This window comes from Haliotis rubra, unplaced genomic scaffold, assembly GCF_003918875.1.
Source record: "Haliotis rubra isolate DU_JTF1 unplaced genomic scaffold, ASM391887v1 Scf500, whole genome shotgun sequence".
Classification (NCBI taxonomy): Eukaryota; Metazoa; Mollusca; class Gastropoda; order Lepetellida; family Haliotidae; genus Haliotis; species Haliotis rubra.
The window spans coordinates 476,932-494,250 of NW_025767192.1; the positions used below are offsets into that span (position 1 = coordinate 476,932).

The window sequence follows — 17,319 nt, forward strand, 5'->3', positions numbered from 1 at the left end:
ATCTATGTGTGTGTTAAGATAATTACATGAGTTCTTTACACTGAAGTGTTTGCAAGAAACGACAACCATTACTTAGTGTGCACGTGTTGGTATTTCAGAAGATCAAAGCAACTTTGAAGTTAATTTAAGTGTCTCTGAAACACTTAATAGTGAAACTTTACAAAATTCATAGACCGTAAGTACAAATGTAGAAGATTCCCATTAATAGTGGAATGCTTTAACCATCCCCCTGTTACTCACGTTAGTTGGTCTTATTGTTTTGTTCATAAATATTTTGTACTAAGCATAATAATGTCTTCTTGATGCCTGATTCATTTACCCATGAGTGTCAGTTTCTTCAATAGATTTATGTGTGTTAAGTTAACGCCACTCACTTCATACTATGAACTGTTTACAGTGACTGTCATTACCTAATGAACAAGATCTGAGGTTAAGAGAAATGCCCCGTGAAACGTTTTGAAAACACTTCTAGCTTAATTAGAACTTCATGAGCCGTGAATGCAGCAGAGGACGGAGTCTGTGTTTTGTCTTCGTAAGTCGGGTGATATAAATACGTTATTATTATGTCGCTTTTTCTACAAACTAAATTTACATTATACTAGTTGGTAATAGTTTCAGAGACCAGGCATTCATTTTAGCAACAAAACATGATGCCGTTATCTCTTCAGGAGATCAATGTACGTGTTACTCAAGAAAATTACACATGTTTACTTAGACCTGGTATACTGGATGACGGCCTTGGTTGGGATAGCGTGCTGGGCTAGTTCACAAAGGAGAAGACAACGGTCTAGATCTCGTAAGAGGTGATGGTGGATCGCTTGTTGTGCTGTTGGCAAGATTAGAAGCCTCAGCGGCCTATCTTGATATAATACCACTGACAACGCAAACACCTTGTAGCATCACTCTCTGCAAGGGATTTATAAAAACATGCTTATCATGTAGGTCGAATTGTACAGCAGACTTATTTCGAAGTTCTTTCTGATAATTTGGATTTTCTTGTCATTGGGTATGCAACTCTCCAGGTTCTGGGTGATCATGATAAGAGCACGAAGTGCCCATAAAACCAACTCGTTCTTTTACGGATTATGTGAGGAAATAATAGCTGCTACGTATGAAAAAAATATTAAAACACACTCAGAAGACATTTTTCACCTTTTTCTTTGTTATCTGAATTTGAGAGAGTGAGTTTAGTTATACGCCGCTTTTAACAATATTCAGGCAATATCACGCCGGCGGACACCAGAAATTGTCTTTCGGACGGACACCAGAATTTGTGTTCGATTTCCCCATGGGTACAATGTGTGGAGCCCATTTCTGGTGTCCCCAGCCGCGATATTGCTGGAATAATGCTAAAGCGGCGTAAAACTAAACTCACTTGATCATTGAGTTTCGTGATTACCTATTTATTATGAATATCTAATTTTACATTAGACGGAATATACCGACAAGTTTTTTATGTTCAGTCCATGTTCGACAGTCGTAACACCTATTTTCAGTAGCTTTCCTTATGACACGAGAAGGGACACATTCCGAAATCAGTCAGAGGTTCTGAATCATATTCACAAAATGAATTGAACCGGGCTCTTGTGTAATAGCAATTACATATGGTGGCAAGCACATGTAAACATTTGTCAGTGGATGTATTATATATGTGCCCTGTCTCTCGTCATCAATATGCTGACATGATGCAATAACACCTCTGGCCTTTCAGGTCTTGCAATTTCAACGACAGAAACTCGATACAGATTGCACGCCTGAAAGGTCCGAAAAATGAATTCCGTATTTTGGGAAATTCGCCTTGATCCTTTTACACGCTTTCTAAATGCTTAATCAAATGACTTGATCTGTGATGTATATTGACAGATATTTCAGTACTATGTGACTGGTATTATCCCGGGATTGTGAGCACTGGATAAAAAAAGTGCTGTGGTGACTCTTACTTGGCCCAGTCAGGCTTGTACTCCCGTTGGCAACCATACTCTGGGGTCTCGGAACTTATAAATGCGTGTGTGTAAGTTGGGCGTATCACCGCGTTGAAAAGTGTTCTAGATAGGCTGTTCATACTTCTTCCATGTATTTCCTATCTCCCGCCAACTTGAATTTTCAATCCGATGTGAAATAATTAAAGTTTTTTCTTATCCCAATTTCCTCCACAGCCGTGGAAATTAATATCCTGATGTGATAAATAAATATACTCCTACCTGTGGACATTTAAATCAAATAAGTCAGCTTGATCTTTTTCGTCTACATATGAGGGGCGTGGTGGGCGAGGTGTCTAGGGAGCCAGGCTAGTAATCCATGGCCAGCGACCTTCAGGTGCCGGGATCGAGCCCACCTGTGACGGGGTGTAAAAACCTTGGAGTCAACTTTGTGTGCAGACTCTTTCTGTGTTGTCACAACCCCTAGTGAACAATACACAACCCCGTGCACTCAAAAGAACCCACAAATGGTAATTGACCAGATGGTGGACACATGAATACGTGCAAACACCTAGTTGCGGGTACAGCAACGTGCAGTAAACTTGGACAAAGTACTGTGAGTATGTGTCCCAGTCCACCCAGCTGTGAATGGGAAAGCCACATTAACTCGGTGCGCCTAGTGGCTGCAAGAGTTGTATAATCCCCGGGGAGTTGGGATTGATAATACGAAGTGCCGTTGAGACTGATCACCCTATGATCGAGGGAGCAGTCTGTGAGTAGCCGAGCTGGAACTCTGCGCTATATAAATAGATTTTATATGTATATAATAATATTTACATAATTTTTAAAAGCAAAAATGAAGCAAGACGACTCATCATCATCATAAATAAATTGAAATACTATTACCAAGTAATTATTTTAATATTTGTAAACCAAATAACCCAGTTTGTGCAAAATATGTTTCATATGTATGTTTTCGGCCTCCCGCTTTCTTGTTGATTTAGATGCCTCGTATCACGGTGTGTCAGCTAGATGTGGGAGGAAAGATCGAAATGGTGTATCAGGAGGAAGGTTCTCATAAACCTAGAACTATAATAGGGCACCCACCATAATAGGGGTCTGGTATCCCAGGGGACGTAACTCTACATAGCGGATCGTGGAGCCTTGGACTACTGGGCCCCTCCTGCCTCCGATACGTTGTATTGTGTCAGAAGCTCAGCTTTATACGTTTTCGCAATACAATTTTCTGAAGTTGATGCAGTTTGCTTATCCATTATCAGGTTGACAACATAATCCAAACTCAGCGCCACATGGCTGTATAGAGGCTAAATTGTGAATTCTGTGGGGAATTGGTGTTATATCCAAGGAGATGACTGGGTTGGACGTGTGTCAACGTGGTCCAGAGTCGCGAAATTTGTTGTTCATTGCATCAATCATTGGAGTATGTGATCTGAACAGTAAAACTGGAATGTTGCTGAGTGCTGCGTTACGTAAGTCCCCAAAACTTTCAAAGTAGACTTTTCACGTATGAAGTTTTAAACGTAGTATTTTTGTTCATTTAAATTTCGGCTGAATTGTCCAACAATCGCCAATAGCTGAAGGGATGGTTTAAATCCAGTTAGGATCCATGCAGGTAGCAAAAGTAATGTAAATCCCCATGGTTCCTAGTATGGTGATCTACCTTCAGTTGTTGGAGATCTATAGCCCGTTTTTATATTGTATTGTCTTCGTAAATAAAATAGTTTTACATGTTCATGCTAGTTTTAGACTCCATCTGTGATACTCTAGTTATTTTACAGTCCTTCGATGACTGATTATTTAGCAAATAAATTTATTGTATATGTAAAACATGTCTCGTCACTATATGGCTGAAATATTGCCGAGGTGACGTTAAATTTTAATTCACTCACTCACTGAGTGCTGCGTTAAACAACAAATACACACATGTTCAAGATGGAGCGCTTAAGCTGTTTCGGATTGAGACTTTGTGCATAAGACCATGGTGGCGACTATCACATTTCTGTACGTTTAGCGTATACCTACAAAGAAGTATAGATGCCATGAAACTACAACGACAGATTAAGTGAAGTTCTCATCTTCATTTGTCTCGTTGTACTTCGCGAAGGTCCTTGCTGAAATGGAAAAGAAGAATCAGAATAAAAAAACATATTTTAGAAACACTTTATGCTTATTGTTCAGACAAAACCACAAACCACCATTTTTTCATCAGTCTTCTTTTCCTTCTGGGAAACACTTGTCCCATTGTATCTTTTCGAATGCTAACAGGGCCTTCTATTACATGTACATTGGATCATATCTGGGCGTTGAATGCAATATCGACATATAAAATGGAATTTCACTTTACAGATAGCGCCTTGATTTTCATTTTATTATGAATTTAATCGTCGTTTTCACATTATCTCACTGAAATGAAAAAGTAATTAAATTTATGTATCAACACAACCAGTGAGAAAACATTATTTTATTACGTGATGATGCGGGAAGATTTCATGTTCGAAGGAAAACAATATTTGTGTTTTCCTTAGGGATTTTTCTTTCAGGCTTCTAATAGTCATTTGTTGAGTTCCATGATGGTATCGGCCTAGGAAAAAATAACAGTATCTGTATCACAGGTACGTGAAGCAGATCGGAGCACCAAAACATTCTCAACAAAACGCATTTAATAGATTGCTTCCCTTAAAAACTGACGTTAACGACCTTCTTATCTAACGTCAGAGCGCAGCCAATCGGATGAAAGCAAACATTCCCTCCGGAATCAGCGTCTCGCCTGATTGGCAGGAGACAATACACGTGACAAGAAAAACGCGAGCTCATGAATGACGTCGAGGTGATGGACGTCTCTTACGGCATTAATGACTGAGAGAACGGAGACGAGTACAAGACATCCTGCTTCCTGATAACTGTTACTGAAATCGATTAAGGCAGATCCGAGAGTTGATATCCTCGCAGCCTATAGCCTTCGCCGCCAGTGGTGATATAGGTGAGTGATTGATTGAAATACATGATAATCTATTTCATTTTGTTGACAAATTGCAATAGTTTGATAATAATAAGGAACTATTTCTATTTTCTATGATGTTTTCCATATTTTGGTTCGAAAAATGTAAAGCGTAATAATACACTGATGATAGTCCCTTGGCGCTATGACATACATATTTTTGGCTTTAAGCTATGGACATCTAATAATACCCAACGAAATTTTAAGTTGATATGGATCTGCCATTTGTCATCTTCATTCGTTTTAAATGCACCTGTATCAAATCAATTCATTATTTTCATTACAAAAAAATAATATTAATACTCAAAGCCGTTTAGAGTTTGGTTAAATGTGACACATGATATATTTGGGATTACATTTGCTCAATAATGTACAGATTCTAGAACATTTGTTGGGTACATCGGAACTAGAATCTGTACTCTACTGAGAAAGTGTAATCCCAAATATGACATGTGGTAAAGTAGTAACAGGTTACATACGCGGGGGAAGGTGGCAACTCTTGACCGCCGTTTATGTAATTTCTTCATTCTACAAAATTCATGGGAATATAGGCTCTTTGACAAGCGTCTGAGATTAATTTACACGTGGAAATGTTCCGCTTGAACACATGAAAATTGCTATTGGTGTGACCGCAAATGTAATTATTGCCTAGCTTCATCTGGTGGATCATTAATAATGCATGCGAGTAGACATGCTATTATTCATGGGGCATGGTATCATGCTCTTTGATATCAATAAGCCTTGACATATTATAAAACCACGTAGGCACTAATACTGGACATTCGAGGTTTGGAATGGTAGAGAATAAATTGATTTATTTGTGCGGGATCAAGTGAAGGAAAATAAAATCGCCAATTTCAACCACGATATTATTCATGAGTTATTGATGCAGTTCTTGATATTATTCATTGATATCATCAAATTCCACAAACCTCTATTTGTGCAATGATATCAAAACATATGCAATGATATCAAAACATTTTACAAATAAATTTCTGCCACAATCTAATCTTTTTAACATCTACATATACATCTACATAGAAGATACTTTCATCTACGTAGATTATACTTACATGACGATAAAAGTATTTTAGAGTGCGGGACTAATACGCTTTCACAAAAGTTATGACATTTGGCGATTTGTCAGTATTATTGATATTGTCCATTATTAGTAAATCATATTAAATATTACAGTTTTATCTTGTTTTTGTAAATCAGTAAATGTGCGATTGTGTCAGTAGAAACTTCTAGTCCGTCACCCGATTGTCTGATCTATTTACCGACCGACATCTCATGGTAAGAGCACACTAACACAGTCAGGCTACAAAAAGCAATCTTTTGCATGCAAATTGTTAGAATGACTGGCCTTCAGGACATGCCTACCCTTTTAGCGAACACCTGTTGTGATCACTAATTTGTATAATAATTAATTTGTGTAATATTCAAAAGGTTACGGATATATGATGTTTATCAAATTAGTACGGAAATGAACGTCAAAATCTTGCCCTTAACGAAATATACGTCAATAACGCCAACAACGGCCAACCTTCAGTAAACTGCTGCCCGTAGGGGTTCCCTCGTTAGAATTAGTGCTAAGACACATGGGTGGCTGTCGTCCAATATGGCTTAGTTAATGTGAAGGTCGGGCTTTCTTAGAATACGTCATCGTAGCCCAACAGTGTTCATAATATTAATCATTGGCTGATCTTGTCCAAACTCGAGTATTTTAAGACCACAGTCACAGTCATAGTTTTAATTTAGCTGACAATATTGCGGCATCGAGCTATGCAGGTCCGGGTGAGAATTGATCTAATTCAATCCTTGCTCGTCATAACAGGATCGGGTGGTCATGGTCTCTGACATGGTTGCGTGTACCATGTTCATGATGTTAATCACTTGATTGTTTTGTCCAGACTCGATTATTTACAGACCACTGTAATAGGGACTTCTTTGATTGGCATGTTAGCGCGAACGTCTAATACGGACTACTGTGGTGTTAAACAACAAACAAATTCTTCGTAACCCATTAAACTTGATCAAACCCGATGGCAATATTCAGAAACTACCCATTCTTCCTTATAAATATGTAGACAAGAATCAATGTTCATGGTACTGTTCAATTGATTCTCTCCTTCAGACTCATTAGTTTACGGGTTTCTTGGTATGGAAGGAGTCTGGCATAAAGAAGAAAACTAACACCTACATATTTTGACAGTTGTCATATTTTGATGCAGGCAGTACGTCAAGACATGCCATTTTCGCGAGCACCTTGTGTCTACACCGGCTTGGTGATTAATTCATATAAAACCAATCACTATTTTACCCCTAACAACAGTCAATCGAGACTGATTATTCTTTGGCGATGACGTTGTGAATGAACCGTAATGACACGGAATATAGGGCATCAGAAATACAAGGACTTTACAGTACCAATACAATCAACTTCAATACAGACCAGGAAGCGAACCCTTACTCCGGGATGAAAGCCATTACACCTAATTATACGTGATATAGAAAACTCGTGTGTTTTTTTACTTCAAATCGAACCTTGTACACAGAGCATTACAAGGTCGATATTCCCCAGGGAGAATTTGCCCATGTTGTCATCAATCAGAGTTGTGAGTATAAGCCTGATGTGTGGAAGGGCGTTTTTCAACAGTTTCGAAAAAAGCATAGGCTTTCGACAGGGCGTTGGCCAGTCTTGTCCAGGTTTACAAGATTAGGGTCCTTAATAGTCATGTCATGTTAGCGCGAACGTCTAATTACTGTTTGATTCTACGTCCTTGTCCATATGCATTGTTTGTTCACGGGCAATTACTCTTAAAACGGTACCACGCGTGCCTAAATCCATTCGAACCGTTGTTACTGAATGAAAAGGCTTAAATACTACCACACTGTCTTTCTGGGCAACACATGAAGTAACCATACACCTACCTTGTGGTATGTGACACGTTATCGAACACAGTGTGTCAGACAGCTTTAGTGACAATGTGAATGTCTTTCTTTACCGCATCAGGATCACCGCTATTGTGTAGTAAGGTCACTTATTCGAGTTCTACATGGGTGGGTGTGGGCGTGTGGGCGTGTGGCCGTGGGGGAGGTGTGGTGGTGTCAGTGTGGGGGTTGTTGTGCTGTTTCAGCAGAAACCTTTCTGATTAAAAAATATGATTTCATAGAAAATATATGATATTTTATATAAAAATCGTATTAACGTGCAGTCTCGAACACCAGTTAGGTATAATATGTGAAGCTCATTTTTCGTATCCACCGACAAGATATTGCTGTAATATTTACTAAATGCGGCATAAAAGTATATTCACATCTTTACTCAAATTCTCGAACATTTGATAACCCAGGATATTTCGATTGTCTTAGATTTTATTGTGTAAGTATTTTTATGATTTGATAATCTATATACACAGTTTTTCTTTTTTCTGAACTGGATATTGAAAATACACACTGGAGGAAAGTTGATCACCCCGATCAATAAACACCATCAGGTGACATGTATATACGGACATTTGTTACGTTAGGGAGGACAGTGACGTCCTCTCTGCCGACCTCATTGACTACGTGAACTGCATATTAGTCGGAATGTTAGAGGTCTCGGTATGTGGGGCTAGAAGTTATCCTGTAATTTTTATGACATTTAAAGTCAAGGACTTAAGATCCTTCACAAAGGAATTTGCTCCCTGTGTTCAGAATCAAAATCTTACCTTGGGGCTTTTTTTCAATTTGATCAACGTCAATGGATGTCCAGTCCAACGCGTCAGGAGATGGCAGTATATAAAAGATACTTGAGATCATAGTGATATATATAACATAAGGTTACTACATACATACATACATACATACATACATACATACATACATACATACATACATACATACACACATACATACATACATACATACATACATACACACATACATACATACATACATACATACATACATACATACATACAGTCTGCACACAAAGTTGACTCCAAGGCTTTTTACACCCGGTCACGGGTGGGCACGATCCCGGCACCCTCCAAGCTCGCTGGGACAATGTGGTCTTTAAGACAATGTGGTCTTTTAGCCTTTTCATTCAGTAACAAGTCGACTTCTGGAATTTAATTCGGCAAGCGTGGTTGAGTACTCAGTGAGTGAGTGAGTTTAGTTTTACGCCGCGCTCAGCAATATTCCAGCTATATGGCGGCGATCTGTAAATAATCCAGTCTGGTCCAGACAATCCAGTGATCAACAGCATGAACGTCGATCTATGCAATTGGGATACGATGGCATGAGTGCACCAAGTTGGTGACCACCCGATTCCGTTAGCCGCCTCTTACACGACAAGCATGGGTTACTGAAGATCTATTCTGACCCGGACCTTCACGGGTTCGTTGAGTATTTAAGGCACCGACACTCGCTTTGCATTGGTGCGTCCCTTAATGATGTGATGGGGTTTGAACCCGCACGTCTTCCTGGTTGAGATTTCCTTTGCCCAGCCTTCTGTGCCGACGAGATTTGTTCTCCAGAGTTGGATCCCTTACACATGCCGGTGTCCTGTGATTAGGTTCAAATCCGCAAGTCGCACTGATTGGTACTGTCTTGGTCTTGTCATCTAAGGTTCTGCGTCCTCTAGGTGGGTCGGAGTCATGTGATCATTGATTCGAATCCACAATTCTCCATGATTGGTACTGTCTTGGTCTGGTCATCTCAGTCGCTCTTAAGACATGCATGTCGAAGTCAGGTGATCGTGGGTTCGTACCCATAGTTCTCCATGATTGTAATTCATTTCTTTCAGCAACCTGTGGGTGCCGTTACAAAATTGGTAACGAGAGGGGAATAGTTTTAAGAGTGTTATTAACCCAACTCCTTTACCCTTGCGTGATTATCTCATCCATATCCTCAGCCCTGATCATTTTGGGAAGTTCCCAGCTAACGTTGTGGAAAGGTTGTAGATTGGTAAAGTCATGACACAACGTTGTCGCAACATTAGTTTTACGTCATTCTATAACGTTGTGCCACAACGTAATAACGCCGCTGCAAGTTTTCGTTGAGGAAACGTTTTGCTTTGGGCTCCTCCTTACAACGTTATAACAACGTTTCTTATAACTTGGTGTCACTATTCAAATACAGCTCCAGAAAACACACGACCAATACAACTACTGGGATAACTATTCAGCTATAAAGTTAATAGGACGTTAATACAACATAAAATACGATAGCATCAAATAACTTTAACCCTGTGGCGACGTATAAATGAAGTATCACAACGTCAGGCCACAACGTTATGACAACATATATGGGAGTCCACAGAATAACGTTGTGATAACGTTGTGACAAAATGAAATTCTTAGCTGGGCTAGGATCATGACTCACGTACTCAATCATAAAAATAGTGAAATTTGTGAGTGACATTAACTGTATAAGGGATGAATGAGATTTCTTCTGTACAGATTACAGGTACACGTAACCAGTAAAATTTTACAACGCATCGTTTTCTGAGCACCACTACTTTAACAAAAGATGACTATTTTCTAAGAAAATGTTGAACAGTACACCCAACACACAAAACCGTTATCAAAAAGCACTTCCTTAATACTGCTTTTTCACAAAGATCTTTAACTGTTTGTTCCGCAGGTTAGAACTGTAGAGTTATCCATCGGATATTCCAGACGTCGCCTGCTAATTTCATTGAATAACATAAGTTGTTCAAGAAAATAGGTGACGAAAATAGGTTTGGCTGAGGATTTACAACAACAAACGAGTGTTCAGGGGGTCATGAAATGAATTAATTCTAGGTTCCCAAAAGGACTAATGTATTGCAGTCGTGACCCAAGGAATATGTCTGTCACCGTTTAAGCCCCCTTGAATATAAACTGGTCCGTCAGAAAGAAGGGGACAATCGAGTATCAGCAATACGCGATACAACGTTAAATATAGGTAAGGCATTAGCTTCAGTAATTCAATTTTTAATTTTAAATATACTGCCAGTTCGATTTTGATCGAATTGATTTTGAGAGAACAACTTTACACTTTGTACATTAAAATTCAGTTTAGTTCATTTAACTTCAATAAGCAGGACGCATTTCCAAAGTTGTTTCACTTTCTATAACGCGTTAGTATTTGATATGACCCATATTTTGTTAAACTGAAGTATTTACGTCACCGTTGAATTTTTGCAGTGACATGTTTTTCTAGTTGTCATTGATTTTTCCCTGCTAAAGCTTCTTCACCGAGAGTATAAATTGAATAGATGAAATCCAAAGCCTTCGTTAGCAGTCTAAAATGACGTTTTGTTAAGTAGCAAATGTCTTTGTGCGAGAATACATTGATAACGAGACAGATGATAGGGAGTCCCCACTTAACAGAAAAAAATCTGAACATTGAAATCTGTGTGAGTAGCATTTTTAAACCCATTGTACCATAGTCTGCTGCACCGTTTCCCCCAAAAGATCTGACCGTGACCTTGACAGAAGAACTCCTCTGATTTTGTGAGGTTATTTCCCCGGCTTCCTCTTTTCCCCGTTTGATGTTTCTTGGGCATTCAGCACGCGTCATCGCAGCTGGATGTCTCATTTCAAATAAATAGCCCTTTCAGTTGTTCAAGAAGCAAAAATAAAATGTAGCAACACTGTCATTACAAAATTCATCTCCCAGGGGGGATCATACAACTCTTGCTGCCTACTAGGCGCACCGAGTTACTGTGGCTTTCCCATCCTTACGAGGTACCCATTCACAGCTGGGTGGACTGGGACACATAGTCACAGTACTTTGTCCCAGTTCACGACACGTTGCTGTACCCGCAACTAGGTGTTTGCACCTATTCATGTGGCCACCATCTGGTCATATACCAACGGATTCGTGGGTTCTTTTTAAGTGCACAGGGTTGTGACAACACTGAAAGAGTCTGCACACAAAGTTGACTCCAAGGCTTTTTACACCCGGTCACAGGTGGGCTCGATCCCGGCACCTCCAAGCTCGCTGGATTACTAGCCTGGCGCCTTAGACAGCTCGCCCAACGCGCCCCCATCTGTTTCACAAAAGGACAATGTGGTCTTCAAGCCTTTTCATTCAGTAACAAGTCGACTTTCTGGAATTTAATTCGGCACGCGTGGTTGAGTACTTAGTGAGTGAGTGAGTTTAGTTTTACGCTGCGCTCAGCAATATTCCAGCTATATGGGAAGGGAAGTGTCTTAATCCCATTTATTGAGAGAAATATGGTCTTTATCCTTTCCTTTGTACTGACTGACTGACTGAGTTTGGTTTTACGCCGCTGTTAGCAATATTCCAGCAGCATCACGGCGGGGGACACCAGAAATGGGCTTCACACATTGTACCCATGTGGGGATTCGAACCCGGGTCTTCGGCGTGACGAGCCAACGCTTTAACCATTAGGCTACCCCACTGCCCCCTTTTCCTTTGTAAGGTAACGAGAAATGTAATCTCAATCGAACCTATAAAACGTTACCAAGCATGTAGCTTTATCACGAGAATTGTTGTCTTAACCTTATCACGTATACCATCATCATACTTATGTGCTGAAGCAATGGAAGCCACAGATATACATCAGAAAATATGTTTATATTTCTCCTTTACACACTGTGTAGTAAAACAATCCTAGACGTCTCACTGGCACTACTTTTCGTAAGTGACTGTTCAAGGAAATGCGAACAATTGCAACGTTTCAACGTTTGAGATTATCGTCAATCAAAACTTGAGATAATCACTTTGAAGGGTTCGTTATATCGACCGTCATACACGTTGGTGTCATCAGTAGGACAAGACGGGTCAGCCGAGAATACCTGGTGTCAACATATTATTTTTCTACTCTGATTCCAGATTTCACTTGTATTTGTCACTTCTTATGATTGCGATAAAAGTATAGATAACATTTTTATGATACAGAGATGAACGATGTCGATACAAGGTGGGGTCCATACAAGAATGCACCATTTTCATACCAGGAAATTTGCGAACACAAATTCCTTCTGACACTGTTCTGTATTACAACTACCGTTTTCACCCAGTCGTGAATATTGCAAAATATTGCTTTGGTTGACACTGTGTACCGAATGCTCACCTCTGATCGATAGGAGAAACCACTCTACGCGAAAACAGTGATTGCCATCATTTTAAATTGACACATTTGCTCTTAGGCTGCAATGAACACAGCTTTAATCATTTTCGGAAATAGTTCAATGTCCCACCACACGCCAAGAACCACTTTACCCCCTCCCTCACCCAACCTCCAACTGTAATATATTTCAACCCTCAGTAATACATTACAGTCATATATGCGTATGCCAGGTGACAAGTATACCACGTGTGAGCAATAAAAACGGTTTTATTGCACTCGATACATAATCAATGTACTTAGGCAAAGAATTCTACAATGCATGCTCTTGCAAATAAGCCTTATGCCTTTGTATTTCGATCCGGATTGATATAAGGCGTTAACGATGGCATTAATTGCTTTGGCACGTGTTAATACCCGGTAGTTTTATTCCTTTGAAAGGGAAAGCTCTAATGATATACTTACACAGGGAATTAGATCTAGCAACAGTTCTTTCATTGCGATATTTCACGGTATTTCATTTACGCTGCTTGAACATGCGTGTAACTTCTTTCAAACACAAGGATCGGTTCTAACGTCAACATGATATGTAATCAGCAAGCAATTGGCATCACATCAAACACCAGGATTACCTTTGACGTATCATGGGGTTGTTCAGCTTTGTGTATTTGAACAACTCATCCAAATATGCGCTTTGACACGTGCTGATTAATATCTGGTACTTCTTCTGAAAAAACTCTTTTAATGTGAAATATCTTCTTTTAAGGCGGCTTATTACAGATCTAAAGAAAGGCAATGGGAGATTTATTAACATTAACCTCTTATTTCCGTTGTCACACATTCATCAAGCAGGTTTAACCATAGGGTACTCCATAAAATTGTAAATGTACGTCAGGAGACAGCAAAATTCGACAGCTATAATCACTATATACTTTTTACAGGTTATTGCCCATAAATTGAAAGGTACACAAATGTTTTTACTTGCATTTTCGTGCACTTGACTATGATCCCCGTTGGTGAGAATGTGTGCTAAAATGCCCAATATCTACGTTCTTTCTCTTTCTGCGTTCTTTACAACTGATATTAACAAAAGTCACAACGACAGGTTCCATAATCTTAAGACATCCATTGTACGATTCAGGCTAAAGCATAAACATGGTTGTGAATCACCATCAAACACTGGTAATACAATTCATTAGAATGTGTGACGGAGTTCTATCCTGCCCACTTGGTGTTCTCTACAAGGTGTAATTATCCTGTCACAAACACATGCAAAGGCAAGTCAGCTGTTGAGCTGAGTGAGTGAGTGAGTTTTGGTTTACGCCGATTTGGCAATATTCCAGCAATATGACGACAGGGGACATCAGAAATGGGCTTCACGAATTGTGCCCATGTGAGGAATCGAGTTTTCGGCGTAACGAGCGAACACTTTAACCACTAAGCTACCCCACCGCCCCTGTGAACATATGATACAAATGAACCTATGGAATTGCATCTCACGATAATTTGATCACATATGTGTCAAATTTGGAAAGGATGCTCAAAACGCCTTCCATAATCCTTTTAGAAAGTTTTACTCGCCCATTGAATATTGTAACCTTGATCCAGCAAATTCTGAGCAAGAGTCGCTTGTATTCTTGGTGAAAGATCTTGCTCAGTGTAACTCAAACGTTGTAAACACACCAAAGCTTGAATATAAAGGCTTATAAATGAAGGCATCCCTCTTGTACAGTCTTGTGCAGAGTATAGTGCCACTCTGAAACTTTATGCACATATCTTAAGTTAATGTGGCTTCGCAGGCATTCAAAGTGTTGTCTATGAATGTATGTTATGTGAAAAACGGCTTTCTTGAAATACCGATCATATCAAAGTTGTTGTCTTTCTATAGTATCGAGTAGGTGCTTAAATTTAAAGTAGAATGTCGTTGAATGTGACTATAAGTGACCGCAACGGGAGTAATTCTTAAGGATTAAATTAATATGTTAACATCGCATAGCTGTTCACTTTAGCTATTATCAAACGTCAACAGAAATAACCGGATTCATTCGTTTTGCTCACTGACATGTGTTTTATCAAAAGTATTATCAGCTACACATGTTCCCAAATCAAGTGCACACTAATCATAAATAACGATTCTGTATTTATTTTGTGTATGAAAATTCCCAAGGAATGTGAAATTAACTATAGCTCGTGTGTCATTATTCTCATCATTTCCTAAAAGTGACATTATTATGAATGTCCATTTCAATTTATTGTATTTCTGCATATGTAAAAACAACTTTTAAATTGGCGTGTCATATTTTTACGCAAATGAGAGTCATTTTACAACTTAAGCTTATACCCAAAGATGGCGTTAAAACAACTGGAACATTTCTTGCCTTTCGTCGGTGATTATGCAGCCTCGACATGAAGAACCGCAGAAATAATATCGGACATTAGCGAATCCGTAACGGTAAACGAGAGTGACACTGACAGAGACAAAAGTGGCTGTCAACAGGTTTCGCCCTCGGCAACAACGACGAAGCCATTGAAATCTCAGCAGCATTTCCGTAATCATGTTTGGCCAGTGCAATTATTCTTTGGGTCACTTTTTCACATCGTTTGCCAATTGTCATTTCCAGAGTTCTTTGCTGAAGGTTTTAGCAACTAAAACTATGTAGTGATTGGAATCAAGCAAGATGAGCTTTCTGATAAATCACCTTCAGTTGTTTGATACTGTGGTGGATTTGACAACACGCAATATAAATGTGATAACAGGTAATATAAAGGTTACAATAAGTAATATAAGTGTGAAAACAGGTAATATAAAGGTTACACTAGGTAATATAAGTGTGAAAACAGGTAATATAAAGGTTACACTAGGTAATATAAAGGTTACAATAAGTAATATAAGTGTGAAAACAGGTAATATAAAGGTTACACTAGGTAATATAAATGTGACAACAGGTAATATAAAGGTTACACTAGTAATATAAATGTGACAACAGGTAATATAAAGGTTACACTAGGTAATATAAATGTGACAACAGGTAATATAAAGGTTACACTAGGTAATATAAAGGTTACACTAGTAATATAAATGTTAAACAGGTAATATAAAGGTTACACTACTAGTAATATAAATATGTGTTAAACAGGTAAATATAGTAAGGTTACACTAGGTAATATAAATGTGACAACAGGTAATATAAAGGTTACACTAGGTAATATAAATGTGACAACAGGTAATATAAAGGTTACACTAGGTAATATAAATGTGACAACAGGTAATATAAAGGTTACAATGAAAACAGGTTATATAAAGGTAATATAATATGTGAAAACAGGTAATATAAAGGTTACACTAGGTAATATAAATGTGACAACAGGTAATATAAAAGTTACACAAGTTATATAAAGGTAATATAAATATACAGGTTATACTAGTACAATATATAAATGTGACAACAGGTATATATACACTAGGTTACACTAGTAATATAAATGTGACAACAGGTAATATAAAGGTTACACTAGGTAATATAAATGTGAAAACAGGTAATATAAAGGTTACAATAGGTTATATAAGTGTGAAAACAGGTAATATAAAGGTTACACTAGGTAATATAAAGGTTACACTAGTAATATAAATGTGACAACAGGTAATATAAAGGTTACACTAGGTAATATAAATGTGACAACAGGTAATATAAAGGTTACACTAGGTAATATAAATGTGACAACAGGTAATATAAAGGTTACAATAGGTAATGACAACATGTAATATAAATGTGACAACAGGCAATATAAAGTAAATAACAGGTAATATAAATGTAACCACAAATAATAAAAGGGTAACAATAGGTATTGTAAATGTGACAACAGGTAATATAAGACGAGTGCAATGCAAAATATGCGACGCGGTGTAAAAAGGAAAATAGTCGTGACGATTCAATGAATGGATGCCAGATAAGAAGTGAGCTTCAGAGCAGTAGTTTGTCTTGATTGCATAATGATTGATAGATTGATTGGATTAACCAATGTCCATATTAACGAACGAAACACTGTCGTTCTCATCTCAAGTCGTTTTATGTGCCGCATTTTGCTGTTCAGAGTTGTGTTTCTTTGGGCACACCAGAAACCGGAGATGGTTGGTTCGCATTGCGACAATGATTCTTGGTTTGTCATGACCATTCCCGTGCCAAAGTGGTAACCATCTAAGACCTGCATCACTTCTTGCTTTCCCCATCCCAAACAACAACCTTACTCATCACACCATAACTATCATACCCCTGGAGTGAGTGAGTGAGTGAGTTTAGTGTTACGCCGCA

At 38.5% G+C, this 17,319-nt stretch overlaps 1 protein-coding gene across 2 annotated transcripts in view; it reads left to right on the top strand.

Annotated features, from left to right (window-relative positions):
* Positions 1-4,804: 4,804 nt before the first annotated feature.
* LOC124291890 (cyclic AMP-inducible protein BP74-like) overlaps positions 4,805-17,319 on the top strand; it is a 61,077-nt gene continuing 48,562 nt past the window's right edge. For both annotated transcript variants that reach the window (XM_046728953.1, XM_046728954.1), the window contains exon 1: positions 4,805-4,920. The gene's annotated coding sequence lies outside the window, so the exon portion shown is untranslated. The remainder of the gene's footprint in view (positions 4,921-17,319) is intronic.